The sequence below is a fragment of the Paroedura picta genome, chromosome 13, assembly GCF_049243985.1.
Source record: "Paroedura picta isolate Pp20150507F chromosome 13, Ppicta_v3.0, whole genome shotgun sequence".
Lineage (NCBI taxonomy): Eukaryota > Metazoa > Chordata > Lepidosauria > Squamata > Gekkonidae > Paroedura > Paroedura picta.
The window spans coordinates 21,056,966-21,073,023 of NC_135381.1; the positions used below are offsets into that span (position 1 = coordinate 21,056,966).

The following is a 16,058-nucleotide window of genomic DNA, read 5'->3' on the forward strand; positions in this document are numbered from 1 at the left end:
CAATAAGATACAAAGGACCCTTATAATGCTAAATGCACTTGGATTCCTGAAGCACTTGGATTCCTGAAAAACTCCTCCAATGTGTTTGAACTAAGCCCCCACCACCACCAAGTGCCTTCCTGATTATAATAGGGCTCTCTAACAAAAAGCCTTTCAGTACCCCAAAGCCTAGGTACCAGAGGCCTTTTTGTACCACTACCTCCCAGACACGTGTTATAACAGGAGGGGGGTGATAAATGCCTACCCCCATGGGAAATTCAGTGGGTGGTGAGTCATGGACCTAGGATCTTCCTTTTTATAGTTGCTTTCCCGAGGCAAGAGCTATGCCCAACTTTCAAAGGAGAACTCAAGAGAATTTGTTTTAGACAGACTTATCACAGTCAGCCGCTGTTGCTATTGATTTTACTGGAGACACCCAGTGCCTCATCTGACTTGTTGCTACGACTCTTATTTTGATTAAGGTGCTGTAGCCATGCAAGTTGCTCTTATGGTGCTTTTTCAAACATCTGTAAGCTACTTTACAAAGAGAGAGAGCCTCACTTATTTCACCATCTTGTCTTGTCAAGAAACAAGAATAAAAACTGCAGCTCTAACTTCTTTCAAACTACAGGTTCTTAAAATCCTGGAAGGAAGATGAACAAGACTACCAATTTTGCTAATTTATCAAACATAGCCATTGGTCAGGCTGCTCCAATTTTGTCTTGCAAATTTTAAGTGCCTGTGCCACTCTTGCAGGTCATGGCTTCTGTGGAATTTTCTGTGTCTTGTCTACTTTCATGTGTCTGACAAAAAAAGAAAAGGTCTGTGGCTCCAAGAAAGCCCAGGGATCAATTTGTCCCAGTGCTCTCGAGGGTTCAGACCTAGCTATTCTATTCTCTCTGCTTATGCCGCAATACTGAATTCACCACCAAGAGGAACAACATTCTCTGAGCTTCTGCCGCGAGACCTGGGAATTTTTCAAGACTTCTCTGAAGGCAAAAATTGCAGGGTTTTATTTTTTTTTATTATATTATGTTCCCTATTCCCAAGAACTAGTTTTAGAATGTAAAGAGAACTAACTCTGCAGGAAGCCCCCTTTTGATGCAGGGTTGTCCGCTTCCTGTAGCATACTGCTGGCTGGTGGTTTTGGACAAAACAGGACCTGTGCCACAATGATTCAGCAGCCAGGAGGTGCCCAGGCGACCAGAAGGCACACTCCGCGTGGCGAGAGCTGTCATCAAGGCAACGGGGGAGGGGGGGCAATCCCCCTCTGCCTCTTCAAGGAATGCAGCATAAGGTGCATGGCCTCTCCAAATCTCACCTTGTCAACCAGCACTCTGGGGGACACTTTGGGCAGGGAGGGGGCAGCCTGGTTTGCAGACAGGAGGGACTGTCTGGCGAATCCCATGAACTGGCGCACGTGGAGGAGGAGGAGGGAGGTGGGCGTGGGTGGGCAGACGAGCCATGCTGGAGAGCCCATGCCGTCAACTTCTACGCACTCCTGTCCTTTGTTTCCAGGCAGACTACAGTGCGGTGGCAAGACCGGGCAAATGCGCATGCTTTTTTCCCCCTGAAGGCTCTTAAAACACACACGCGCACGCACGCACACATACGCACACCCCAGTCCCTCTCTTCCCGATACTCCTCCCGTACTCCAAGTCTGTGTGGTTTATGTAAGAACAGGGCCAGCGAAACACCACTTTTTTTTTAGGACAAGCCACCCCAAATCCGCAAAGCACAAAAGGCAAGAGACTTCAGTTTCATCACCCCTTGTTGTTTCGCTTCCCTGAACTCCAGCTCTTACACGCTAGATTTTTGCTTGTCTGGAGATTTACGTTCTGATTCGATTTCAAAGGAAAGATGGAACCAAATATTTCGGATCCAACTTTAAGCCGAAACGAACGAACAAACCAACAAAAAGGACCGACTACGTAGATTTCTGCCAGGCTATCCTAGTTCCTGGGCTGGAGGAAAGCTTGAAAAAAAAATCCAAAAAACAATATGAGCGAGGGGAAAAAAAACAAACTCCCTCATTGAAACTTGCGTTTGCGCATTCAATGCTGTTAACAGCGACGTCTCTTTTCCTAACCCAGAACTTTGTCCATCATTTTCGACACCGCAAGAACCTTCCGTGACAGCGTCGGGCGGCACCGAGAACAATGTCAACGTCAGTCGAGCCCGGCCGCCCGCCGCTCCCCTAACCTTGCGGCCCTGGCACCGCGCGGGCAGAGGAGAGGTTGAGGCGGCGTGAAAAAATATTTGAAACAAGTTTTATTTTTTAAACAACAACCATACGCTGCTGCTGCTGCTGCTGCTGCTGCAAACCCACGCCACCCCCGAGACCCCCACCCACCCACCCACCGCGACGGTCTCTATTGTCTCCCCGTTCCCGCTGCTATGGGAAACCTCCCGAACACGCGTGGCGGGGGCAGCGGCAGACAGGCGCGGCCACCAGCCTCGCCTGCCAGGCCGAGGGCGCCGAGGGGCTGGGGCCATGAGGGGCTTCGGCCCGAGCCGCAAGCCTGCGCCGACCCGGAAGAGCGCGCGGGGCAGAGGCGGGAAGCGCTGCACCGCCCGCAGCCCGTCTCCCCCCTTCCAGCCGGGCATCGGGGCTCCCCCCAGCCGCGGGCTTACCTTCTGCTTTCCCGCTGCTAGCAACGCGCGGCCGCGAGGCAGGGCAGCGGCTGGAGGCGGCAGCGGGCCATAGGCGCGTCCAAGGGCAGAAGCGCGGCGGCGGCGGCGGCCGAGTGCGGGCGGGGGCAGGGCTGGGCCGGCTTCTCCCCCCCTAGCATGGGTGCCTCATGCAGGCCGCCATTTTAAAAAAGAAAAAAAAAAGGAGGGGGGAGAGCGAGCCGCGCGGCTGGAGGCTCCGGAGTCACAGAAGCGAATCACAGCGCGGCCTGCCCGCTCCAGGACGCCGAGGCGGCCGGGAGGGAGGGAGGGATGGAGGGGAGGAGGGACCGCGGGTGGGGTGGGGTGAGGGACGCGCCGGGCGGGCGAGCTGCTTCCTCAGGGAGGCGCTCCTGCCCTGTGTCGCCCAGAGCCGGCCAGGCCGAGCGAGGGCCGCGGAGGGCAGCACGGTCAGCGCGCGCGGTTCGGCGGGCGGCGCTGGGCCGGCGTCAAGCGCGGCCCTCGGGGCGATAGAGGAGGCAGGCAGGCGGGACGGATGGCCCGGTTCAGCCAGCCAGGCGGTGCGGCTGAGGCCTCCGGGGAGGCCCGCGTGGGGGTGGCGGCGGCGGCGGCGCCCCGAGCATGAGGCCTGCCGGTCCCCTCGCGCGCCACCCACCCACCCACGCGTGCCTGCCAGCCACAAGGGCCGCCGGGCGACCCGGGCCGCTTTCCGCAGGGGCCTTTGGGGCGCTTGGCCAGGATGCCAGGCGGCCGCCGCTGTAGAGGGAGGCGCTCGAAGGCCTACAGGGCTGCTGAAGAGAGCCAGGGGCAGCGTCTGGCTTGTTTTCAGATTTTCTGCCTCAGGAATACTCAGCCCTGTTTGCCTCTAGAGAAGGCTAACAGGGATGGGTATAACGAGCCATAAGGCCTGCAGTGAGCGTCTTAGAAATGCTAAGAGGTCAAGAACCGAATGAGAGATGTTTGTGTAATAAAACCAGCAGAAACAGTCATTTTTTGTATTTTATTTATGTACCGCCCTTCCCGGAGGCTCAGTAAGACAAGCAACAGTATTTAAAACCAACAGATCAACATTATTAAAAACACACAATATAGCAGCGTTCGTAGTTTGCTCGGAGAAGCTAATAGCAGGACTTCCAGAAACAAAAACAGATTTCCTACATCCATTTGTTAAGGCGTGCTTGGGGTAATAAATATATCTTCACCTGCTACGGAAAACTTTAGATGCCAGGCAGTTCAGTATAGAAGCACTTTTTGTAAGGATGGCACAACCATGAATAAACCTTAGTAAATCTGCCTTTCAATAATTAAAGATCATGGCCCTTCGGATAGTACTGCCAGGTCAGTACACAAATCTAGTGTGATAACTGTCTTGTTTTATCTGGTGTTGATGGTGTACATTGTTTAAAACAGTTCTATAAAATAAAAAATTATCAATATTAAAGCAAAGCATTAAAATGAGGAAAGGGTATACAAGTACTCAACTGTCTTAAATGATATCCATAAAAACAGCTTTAAAAGATAGATTCCCTCAGTTAAAACCTGGGTAAAAACGTTTTGGGTTGGCACTTAAGGGACAGTAAAGTGGTTGCCAAACCTCAAGGGGGAGGGCAACAGTAACACTGTGACATTTTGTTTTAGAACCCAAATGTATAAAACAGAACAGAGTGTCTTCAGTAACAGACATTTCATAATAAGTTTATTTCTTGCATTTTGTGTGTGAGGCAACTTCCAAAAATAATAAATTACAAGAGTATTGTAGCACAATAAGCAATCAACCAATAGTATAAAATAATATGTGACAGACCAGGCTCAAATAAACTCAATTCCGGACAAATACATAATTCAGTCCCAACAAAAATAGATTTAGGGTTTATGATTTTATTTTTGGTTTTAACTGAAATTGTTTTTCTGTAAACTACAAGTAAAGGCAGTATATAAAGATCTTAATAAATATAATGAGCTATTCCTTTAATGCCTAAATGTAACACTTGGTGAGGAATAGTTATTTCTCATTGTGTTAAAGGTGCTGCTAAACTGAGTCCAAATTCAGTAAAATCAACTTTGTGAATCATATTTCAGCTCACTGGCTTTCTTGCATTCTACATCTCCCCTAATGCCTAATATTTAATCTGGTAGCAGGTTCTGTACTTAAGTAGCATTCATCACATTACCACCTTGAACACAGGCTTGATTACCTACCTGTGTTCCCCCAAAGCGTTATTGATATCCCCCAATCAAGATCCTTTGGCTTTCCAAACCTTTTCTAGTGCTGTAAAAACCTGCTGTAGAATTTGTCAGATACTTTTAAAGCACCACTGATTATTATTATTGAGGCTTATGATAAGCCACATGAAAAGATGCTTCTTTCCAGAAAAAACAGACAGGTTCTGAAAGATAAGCTAAATAGACATGCTCCTGTGAACCATAAAAATAGATTCAGTTGGTATCCATCTTGATCTGAAGCAATAGAATAAAGTTTGAGTCCAGTGGCACCTTTAGGGCCAACAAATTCTGGATATCAACAGATTGTGATGGCCAACTGCATGGAATAAGCTGTCACTGCTTGGAATTTCTGACCTTAGTAGCAAGAGGTCAGGTTGGGACAGAAGGGTTTAAGGACAGTTGTTCCTTCTTCATGCGCCTAACTGGTAAAAAAAAAATTGGGTTCCCTGGTTCACAGCTTTTTATTGGCTTTCTGCAAAGTCAGCTTTCGTTTTTCTCCCCAATTAATGTAAAAGCTTGCCTAGATCTCCCATGTGTAACATGGAGGAGCAGTTTTCCCCACAGAACAGTAAAGCAAACTGGTTAGAACAAGTAACTTGAGTTTATTTAAGGGAGTCTGTATCAGCTGCCAAGTCTAGTTAAGATACCCGATGAAGCTGATGGGTAGTAGATTCAGGATGAACAAAAACAAGTACTTCTTCACTTGAGGGATCACAAAAATTACTATGGCAGTCATTATCAGACCACAGTTGTCAGCTAATTCCATAGAAGGGGAGTGGGTAGATTCATGGATGATAGGTCTAACTTAGTCTATTATCCATGGTATCTAAAGTGAATTTCCATATTCAGAGGCTCTTTCCACCACCAGAATAATACTACTAGGAGGCAACATCATGGAGAAGTCATGGTTCCTCTGCCCTGTTTGCTGGCCTTTCAGGTCAATTTGTTGGCCATTGTGTGAAACACGATGCGGGACTAGATAGGTGGTGGTCTGATCCAGTGCTCTCTCTAAACCAGCAGTTCTCAACTGCCTTACGGCCACAACCCCAATGGTGGTGGGGGCAGCGTGCGCAGGTGTGGGGGCGGGCATGGAGGCACAGAACAATTGAGGCAGCGTGGAGGCGGCCAGTGCCATGGCTCCATCCGCACTGCTGCCTGCCACTGTCTGCTACCGCAGCCACTGGCCGCTGCCACCACCACAGCGGCCACCAATCTGGCGACCCTGCAGAAGGGGCCAGGTGACCCTATTTAGGGTCAGGACCCCAAGGTTGAGAACCCCTGCTAAACTGTGTGCATTAGTGGCTGCTCATTAACACAGGAATCCCCATTCAGCAGCAATCTGAAGCTTCATTGGGGTCCTGCATTGCCCATTGCCTGTTGAAAAATTACAACAGTTATATTCTGCTCAGGATGTGAACTACTCCACTCAGTAGTGAAGGAAAAGAGGGAAAATGGTCTGATCCAGCAAGGCTCTTCTTATATTCAAACCACACAATCAGAAGAGAGGGCTAGGAGAACAAGACAGTTTGCCCTTATTTAATGTTAGAAAGAGAAACTTGAGTGATATAGGCTTGTTACTGATTCTGCTATGTGCTTGGTGCCAGATTTATAAGCTTTAGCCACCTGGCTTTCAAAATGGCCAGGGCAGGTTTTTAAGCAGCAGTTTTAATATTTGAGCATGCTACAAGGACTGCAGAGATCCAAAACTGATGGCCTCATTCAGCTTTCTCTGCTAGCTCTAAATTCATCCAAGTCCATTAATATTGACCTTAAAAGAAGATATGGCTGTGTGGACAAAAATGAGGTTCCTTCAATCTGACCTGAGCTAGCAACTTGCAAAACAAACGTAACATGGTTACAAGATGACATTGAAGTAGGATTTAGGCTGCGACCTAGGTAACGGTATGAGCCAAGCCCCAAGTGAGCATTTTGTTTACCTCTGACTACAAAAATCGTTGCATATAATTACAAGGGTTGAGCTCACTTAGGGAGGTCCGGCTGGGAGTACAAGCAATGTTGCAAGGCAGAGCTGAGGTGTAATCAGCAGAATGACACTGGAAACAAAAGAAATGTTTGCATACCTCTTTCAAATAGTAGCGTTTTATGCTTAGCTAGATTCTAATAGAGGATTTGATGGCACTTATCTACACAGTCTTGCATAACAGTCCCTGAACAAGCTGCTGTTCAAGCTCTCTTCCAACTTCACTGTGGTTTGGTCATCCATGATGTGTGCCCGCTAATATGTGGCCAGTGCAACAAATCACCCATCTGGATGGCTGCACCCAACTGAGAGAAGGACAGGAAAATAGTTTTTTCAGTTCACGCAGGGTGCAAGGGAGACAAAAGTCTGCAGATAGCAATTCTGAGTTTACAGCTGGCTGGCAGGAATGGACAAGATATTTGCAGCAATAACCTGGTTTGGTGGGGAGTATATTTATATGTTTTAGGAAGAAACCATGGATCTGCAAAAGGAAACAAGGAAGGTTGCTCAGGACTTCTCATCCCCCTGGGAAAGGAGCAGAAGGAAAACTGTTGATGGGATGGTTATGAACTGTGCAGATGTACCCCATGTCTGACATTAGGGTTGCATTCAGCTGTCATATGATAGGCAGTTCTACTAGATGTAGGTAGCAAACCCTCGTATGTCAGCATCATGCCTCTGTCGTTCCAGTAGAAGGATGCCTCTCTCAGGTGCTGTCTTCAGCCAGGCAGCTGCAGTAGAACAGCTGTAGTGCCACTCAATGGGTTCTAATGCCAGCCAACAAACCTTGGTTTGCTGGATCATCTGTATTCAGGCATCAGAGCTAAACTAGGATTTTGATCAGTTCACCTTACATGGTTTATCAGAATGTCTAAATACAGCCTAGATCTAGCTAGCATAATTTCTTGACTTTCAAAGAGAGATCTAACATGTTAAATGTGCAATAAAATTAAAATACTAGTACATAAATGCTTTTACTGGTTAAAATGTGTACGCAAAGAACAAACACACGTTGTTCCCAGAATCCATAGATGAAGCAACAGGATTCTAAGCCCATTAAACTGGCAAAATAGGTCATGCTAGGGAAAGAAAAATCAATTCTGCCACATGCTGATCCATCATTGATCAGGAAAGACCCACTTAAATGGTCTAATCCCAAGAGATACACAAAAGAGCTCTAATTCCATAGGGCTACCTGAAGGAAGAAGAAGGACAGCAGGAAGAAGAAAGATTTTTGCCTTCTTTCATTGTGCTAGAAGTTGGGGTTGCCAAGTACAATTGACTTGCTGCAAGTTTAGGACACCAGAAAATGACATATTTCACACAATTCATAGTTCACTTATGGTAGGCACTACCATGTTGTAGAGTAGGTCAACCAATTAAAATGCTTTTAATTGAAGAAATCCCAGATAACAGATACTAGCCAGGCTGCAGGGCCTGCAAAATGGAGCTCTTCTGCCAGGCATTTGGTGTAGGTCGACTGAAACAGCAGCATCTACTGGACTCCCAGAAAGCCCCTACTTACGTACTGAATCCTGAACTAATCTACCTATGGAATCGTAGCAAGTTAATGCTATCACTGGTATTGTTATATGTTATATTAAAGAAATGTATCAGTTGAAACTACTGTTTCTATTGTTTTTATTAAATGTCATGAATTATGCTGTACTTCCTCTATGTTCTATATAAACCGCCCTGAGTGAAAGGGAGGGTGGCATAGAAATCTGTAAACCGCTCCGTGGGAGCGGTAAAAATAAAAGGGCAAGGCCTATGTGGGAGGAGAAAGGGTCGGGGCATGTCCGGGATAAAAACTCAAAGGGGCCAATCGGGAGCCGCAAAACGGCTCTCGATTGGCCCCTCCAAATGTCAGTCCGGGGCCAAGGGGACAATCGGGAGCCACGCACGGGGGATACCTTTACCTTTATATTTCCCTGTATTAAACATGTAAACAACCATCAGGAAATGACTGGGTTCTCCAGTTCTGTGTTTCAGTGCAGAGCAACCTGTTTGTTCAGGTATTCATACACCATTCACAACTGATGAAGTATATAGTATGCTTTGCTATTTACTGTTGGGAAATTAGGCTGATGTGGTGTGCAGCAAAATCTGCATTCACTAAGTCGCACCCAATCCCTGCTTCCTGAAAAGTGTACCTGTACAGTATGGGTGCTGGCTATGGTACACATGCAGGTGTTCGTTTGAAGTATTTTAGGAATAACCTCTAGGTGGGCTCGAATCCCCCAATTCCTATGAGCTTGATTTCACACAGGACAGAGCTTTGATCAAAGTGTACATTTCCGGTGGACAACATTCATATTCTGTGGTGTGCGAAGATGGATTTCAAGATAACCATATTTATGAGCCAGAAGTAGTCAGAATGAATATCTTGTAAGTCCATTTCTTCCCCACCCCCAATCTCAGCTTCATTTCATTCAGATCCTCTGCAGGGACTTAACTGTCTATTTGAAAAAAATAGGCTATTTTCAGAATCTAATCTGAGAAAGCAAATTAAAACAGCCAAGCCCTTCATTAGTTCTCAGAGAAATAATTTCTTAAGTCAAGAAGGCCCAGTAAGGGACATTTATTAATTAGCCCCTTGCATACACAGACATGGCAGAAAGCCCTCCTGGAGGTGCAGAATAATAGCCACTCACAGCGGGAACATATATTTACTTATTTAGATGTTTAACCCTCCTTATCACCTCTAAACTATCTTGAAGCAGCTGTTTCATGTGTCCATGTGTGTGCTTAATCTACCAGTGGCTTCCTTAACAATAATTTGTCTGCATTAACACACCCTGTCTTGAGTCACCCTGTTCTCTCTCCTTACGTTTATCTATATAATATTTATTATATTTATTGGCAGCAATTAGGAATCAGAAATTATGTATCCATACCATATAGGAAGATTCAGAAGGTGAGGTTTGTTTACTTCATTTATCCCTTCCTCATTCCCAGAAATAATTTGACTCCCACCCCTAATTTCAATAAAGTAATAAGACATCCCTGAAAAACAATTTTGACTGTCCAGATTGTTTAGACTAGAACCAATGGGCTAGATCCATGCTCACCTCAATTCAGCTGTAAGAAAACATGATGAGCCCTGCTCGATCAGACCACAAGACCACCTTTTCCCCACAGAGGTCAACCAGTTACTCCCAGAGGCCTACCAAGCTGCCCCTGTTGTTGCCTATCCTAAATTACTGGAATTCAGATACATATAATGCAATCCTAAGCACTTACTGTTGTCCAAATCCATTGAAACCAATGGACTTAGACTGGAGGAACTGTACATCAAATTTCAGTGATAATACTGCTGTATATGTGGCTAATCAACATAAAGGAAGCTGTCCTTTGCTAGTGCACTGAACCTTTTAAAATGTCCCAAGAACTTTTCTCTGTTCTGAATCTGCTGCCTAACAACTTAAATTGGTTGCTTCTGAATTTTAGTGTTGGGTTGGGGGAACAGAGCAATGTCCTTCCACTTTCTCCATAAATCTATCATTTCCCCCTCCATAGACCATCTCTATTTACCCTAACCTGAAAAGTCTGACTTTTTTTTGGCTTTTTTTGATAGGCAAGGTGGCTCCTTGATCATTTTGGTTGTTCTTGGTACCTTTTCCAAAGGTGTACCATCCTTTTTGAGACTGGCAGCCATTTCAAGCCATGGGCTCTGAGCCTCACATTAAGGCAAAAGTAAAGGTATCCCCTGAGCAAGCACCGAGTCATGTCTGACCCTTGGGGTGACGCCCTCTAGTGTTTTCTTGGCAGACTCAGTATGGGGTGGTTTGTCATTCCCTTCCCCAGTCATTACCATTTACCCCCCAGCAAGCTGGGTACTCATTTTACCGACCTCGGAAGGATGGAAGGCTGAGTCAACCTTGAAACAGCTGATGGGATTGAACTCCCAGCCTCATGGTCAGAGCTTCAGACAGCATGTTGGCTGCCTTACCACCCTGTGCAACAAAAGTGTCTCTGAGCCTCACATTAGGACTATGCAAATGGTAATGCTGACATATATCATCAGGTACTTGAGCTCTCCAGAAAATTGCACACAAATGCAAATCACCAGATCTATCAGGGCCATCATGTAAAAGTCATTATTCAAAACTCTGGGCTACTCCCATTTTTATGTCCTACTTGGCTGCATTGTTACATGTAAAAAAACACCTTGATTTGAATATCTGCATATTCAAATGTCGAGATACTTCCAGGGCTGCACAATGGAATCCTGTATGTCAAATGACACTTGGGGAGAAAGGACAACCCCAGTCAAACAAATAAACAACAAAACCCAGTCTGTAATGCTACAGTGGATTTTGGTGAAAAACCTGACTGGCATTGTTTGATTCTTCTAGTTCCACTTATCCAGCCATTCTTGTGATACAGGAAATACTGGAGGGCATGTGGTTCTTCCTATGTTCCTATTAAATGTCACTATTACCAGGCTCCAATACCTTACCCCAACAAGAAGAGAATTTTCTTCTATGCAGCTTACTCCCTTTCCAACACAAGCACTCTTTGGAACGTGGAAGATTCTGATCGTGTAGCTTTTTCAACAAAGCAAGTTGGTGCAATCTCTCCTGGGAGACGCACCGTGATGCAAGAGGCCAAACAGCCATTGCTGTGCTTGCAATGGTGTTTTACAGCTTGTTGAACCACAGATTTACCACTAATCTCTGCACAAGGTCACCTTTCAAATGAGAAAAAGTGGGGGGTGGAGTCGTAATGGCTGCACTGGTGAAAGAATTTGCTCTCTTTGCACAGCAGATTTCACTGACTGAAGGAGTAGCCACAAGGACAGGAGTCAGAGACATGAGCCTTGGATATTCAGGTTCTCTGGGATGCCCTGAGGGGGATACAAGAGATAAACTTCTTATTGCATTCCTCCTGTTAGTACAAATAATTAGAGAGCCACACCCTGTGGAATTCAAGCATGCAGGTACCTTTGGGCCCTTGCTGGGGTCTGATTCAATCTGAGTTCTCTCTGTTAAGGGAGAATGCAAGGCTTGCTTTGGTCAGGGCTGGCCATATGGAGAAATGGAGAGTCAAAGGGACTATATGGGATGGTACAAGCTGAAGGCATTGGCAGTACTCAGCATTTATTGCGATCCTGCAGGCCAAGTGTGGGAAAGATGAGGACAGGAACTCTGCAAGCAGCTTAGTTCTTGAGGGTAGACATACCCTACAAGTCTATATTGTGTTATATACTACAGCGACTGTTATGGTTTTCCCCAGAGAATTCTGGGACATGTAGATTTGGTGAGGCGGGAATGACATATTTTATGTAGCGTTAAAGGGATGTTTTAACAATACGCAGCTGCTGAGGTTGCTATTCAAGTGGCACATGATGGAGGAGAGAGGGGTTTCTCAGTTCTTCCCTTCAGACTGTTTTCCCAAAAACAGTTATTTTTACTCTTGCTGCAGGGAAAATATGGCTACCCGTAAGAAACGTATATTTCTGCCCAGAGAATGCTGATTATTTTCCATTAAATATACCTAACCCCTCATCACAAAACTACAGTTTCCAGGATTGCCTGGGCAGAGGGAGAAAGTATGGCTATGACCAAAAAACAGGATCTGTAGGAGTAATATGGCATCAGAGTGCACCTTGTCAGTTTACTCTTTTAAAAACAAAAATCTGGATCTCTTAGGAAGTATGCAATTGTGAACCATTTTATTTCTTCTTTGCAATGGGAGTTACCAAACCTTTTAGTTGAACTTCCAATAGTACCTCTGTGGGGACACATCAAGCAATGTTAAGGCATTTGCATCCTATAAAAGTTTTACTACTCAGGCACACTCCAAACCAGTGCTGCTTACAAGAACATCACTGGCACAGCTTGTTTAAAAAAAAAAAACTCTTATATCTGTGGGCATTTGGCCACTGAAGCAAACAAGGGCTTCTGCCAGCCAAGAAACTAACCAATCAAGGGATCGCTCTGCTTAGAACCAATCTGATTGCTCTGCTTAGGGCCAATCAGATTGTCTGCTTAGAGCCAATCAGAGGCAGCAGCTGGCTGCCTGAAAGGTATAAAAGTGCATGAGTTTGCCTGTTTTTCTCTGTTCAGTAGTTGTAGTCTGTTGCTGGAGTTGCTAAATAAAAAGAGCTGTTCTGAAGAATTGGAGTCTGTGATCACTGAACCCGCAGACGTAATAAAACCAGAGGCTGCATTCACAGGAGGTTTTTCCTCCTGGCTTTCTTTTTCTTTTGTGAGGATCATAGGAGTGTTGTGGACACAACAACATCACTTCCTTGTGACAGCATGGGGGCAGGCAATGGCAAATCACTTCCAAATGCTTCTTGCTGGCAGCCTGACAAACTTAGGATCTCCTGGCTACATAACACACATGTCATTATGATAAATAATAAATAATAATTTGACATCACTGTGACCACTCATATGTGACCTTTGGATTTTTATCAGACTCTCTGGTATATACCATAGAGTTTGGGAGATTCCTGGAGTGTCACAGATGCAGTAACTGGAAGAGAGGTTGCTGTGTCCATTATGCCATTTTCCTGTTTTCTACTGCTGCAAGAGTGGGAAAGACCTGGTCGTGGCAGCAAACTTTGCTTTCACACTGGGGCACTTTTTTTTTTTTTTTTTAGCCTCCAAATAATACTGTGCTTCAGTCATCCTTCCCTTGTCTTCAGTATGCTTTCCCATCCTTGTGGAAAGTGCATTGTTCAAGCATGTTATGCCATCTCAATGGGAAAGCAATTTTTTCAAAGGTTTCACCCACACTGGTTGAAGTTTTCTTGCCATGCCGCCGTATGGCATTTAAAAACCATATAATTGCTTCATCAAGTACCCTTTGTTTTTTAAAGCCCCTCCCCCAAGTCTTCTGGTGGTGCAGCAAGGAAAAGGGCTCAGTGGGGGGCTGATGTTGGGAAATGTGTAGAAAGCTCCTGTGTGTAAACGTAATTACCAATGCACATGCCTTCACATTTCTATCATGATGAAAGGTGCACAAAGCAGCCAGAGAGAAGAAAACCAAGACAAGGGTATTTGCAGCATCTGCTGATGTTGCCAGAAATTAAAACTCGTGCTGTAATTTTGGCAAGGTTATTTTCCTAGCGGTCACCCCTTCCCCCCCTTTCACCCCTAATGCTTTATTTCCCCAACTGCAGCTGACCAGGTCAACAGTGGCCTTCATTCTAGCATTTCAGACTGCAGGGCACAGCCCACGTGATGGAATGGCCCTCCCCAAGATCTAGATATGCAGAGGGCAGACAGGCTCAAACCCTCCTTCCCAGCTTGTTAGCAATCTGTCTACAGAGACTTTCTTTTGGCATAGAGGAGCATTTGCTCAGGAGAAACTCCCTCCACCCTGCCAGTGTCTGAAGCAGAACAGCCCAGAAAACAGGTTCTTCATCACCTCTGCAGTTTGTGAGAACAAGGATTTCAGTGAAACCTGCAAGGAAGTCCTGACCAGGCAAGGAACACCTGAGACAGCAGAAGGATAACTGCACAGAGCAGAATGCACATTAGCAATGGAGGTGGGGTGGGGGTGGGGGAGAGGAGCCTTGGGAAAAGCTAGTCAGGTTTATTGCAGGGATGATGTAATGCCCAGGGGGCAGCATTGCCTTTTGCTGGAAGCTTTCCAGCCAGTGGCCCCACCTGTTGTGCAGATGATGTTCCCTTGATGTAGGGAACTATCCAACAGGGCAGAGATGCTAATCTCAGCCATGTACTGCAAAGCCAGCACACCTGGAGATCTTACAGGGCAAAGCAGGACTTGAGATGTACTGTGCCCTTCGGTGCTGGCTAAGAAGAGTCCCATTTTCCCAGCTCTGAGGTGCAGGTGTGCTAAGTGCTTGGAGCAAGGGGGGAACTGCTCTACCTGCTTCCGTGCCAAAGGAAACTTTGGAAAAGTAGCCCTTTGTTGTAATGGAGCACACCCTAAATGCATGAGGCTGTATCTGCTTGTCAAGAGTGCCTTGCTAAGATACCGTCCCACGGCGCTCAACTGAGCGACACAGTTGTCAGCACTGACACCCTCCAACACTTTTGTAGGTGGCATTGCTCAGTGGCACAGCATTTACTCAGCACACAGAAGGCCCCAAGTTCAATCCATGCCACCTTCAGTTAAAAGGATCAGATAATGCAGAATATGAAAGACCTTAGCCTAAGATCTGGAGAGCTGGTGCCAGTCAGAGTGGACCCTGGTGGACCAATATTCAAATTCAGGGCAAGTCTACTTCCTGTGTAAATGGGGTGGGGTGGATGGTAGCTATGGAGACAAAACCAACTTGGGCGTTTGCTCCCTCCTCCCTGGGACTGCTGATCCAGCATGATTGCATGTGTGAGATACAGAACCATGAGCTCCCATGGGTGCCAAGTGTATTTTTCCTCATTGCCGTCCCCTCTTGTATCCCCACCACTGCATAGGGGATACACCAGAACCCAAATCTAGACCTGCCTCCAAACCGACTTTAATCCAGGTCATTCAGCAAGAGCAAAACCAAGGAACATGCACAGAACTAAGTAACTTCATTTGCATTTGTGACTTTCTAAAGTGAACTTGCTTAATTCACTCCCTGACACGCCTTTTACACACAGGGTTTCTTGAATGACACATGCATTGTGATAAGCAAATGTTTTTTTTTTTTTAAATGAGGCATGTGGGACAGCTGTGTACCTTATCATGGTGCAAAGTCACACATTATTTAAGTCAAGGAAATTTGGCCAGCAACATGAGTAGCAATCCAATTATCTTCCAGCAAGGGTCCTTAGCTAACAGGGGGAACCCATTTCAAGCAGAGGTTGAGCCCCTGAATCAGGGTCTGCGGCCCTCCAGGAACTGCGGCCCTCCAGATGTCCATGGACTACAATTCCCATGAATCCCTCTGAATGTTCCTTCCTTAGTCATAGCAACCCCCAAAAGTTGTTTCCCACATTAAACAACTCATGGGAAAACACTGAAGGGAAGGGAAGAAGTTCAATACTCTTGTGCTGAATGAGTGAGCACAGAACTGCTTATCCGTAAGCAAATTTTTGCATTTGCAGTGCTTGCAACATTGGAAGCAGCTGGATTTTTAATGCATCTTCAGACAATTGAGAGCGGACAAGAATCTTAAAGGGGAGGGGGGAACTACAGCAGGAGCCCAGCAGATGGATAATTCTCCCTCATGCATTGAGTTGGGCATGGCTGCCGCCTGCAGGCTGCTACAGGCAATAGCAAAAGACTCTTGTGTTCCCTTACCAGGAAAATTAGTCTGAGGAAGGGTGCTTGCACT

The 16,058-nt window shown here is 46.1% G+C and overlaps 1 protein-coding gene across 7 annotated transcripts in view; it reads right to left on the reverse strand.

Annotated features, from left to right (window-relative positions):
- MBNL3 (muscleblind like splicing regulator 3) overlaps window positions 1-2,906 on the reverse strand; it is a 110,885-nt gene extending 107,979 nt beyond the window's left edge. Inside the window, exon 1 of one of the 7 annotated variants that reach the window (XR_013226427.1) lies at window positions 2,614-2,901. The gene's annotated coding sequence lies outside the window, so the exon portion shown is untranslated. Of the gene's footprint in view, window positions 1-2,613 lie in introns of all 7 variants that reach the window. The other 6 variants (XR_013226428.1, XM_077309424.1, XM_077309420.1 and 3 more) reach the window with 6 other exon arrangements.
- Window positions 2,907-16,058: the final 13,152 nt, after the last annotated feature.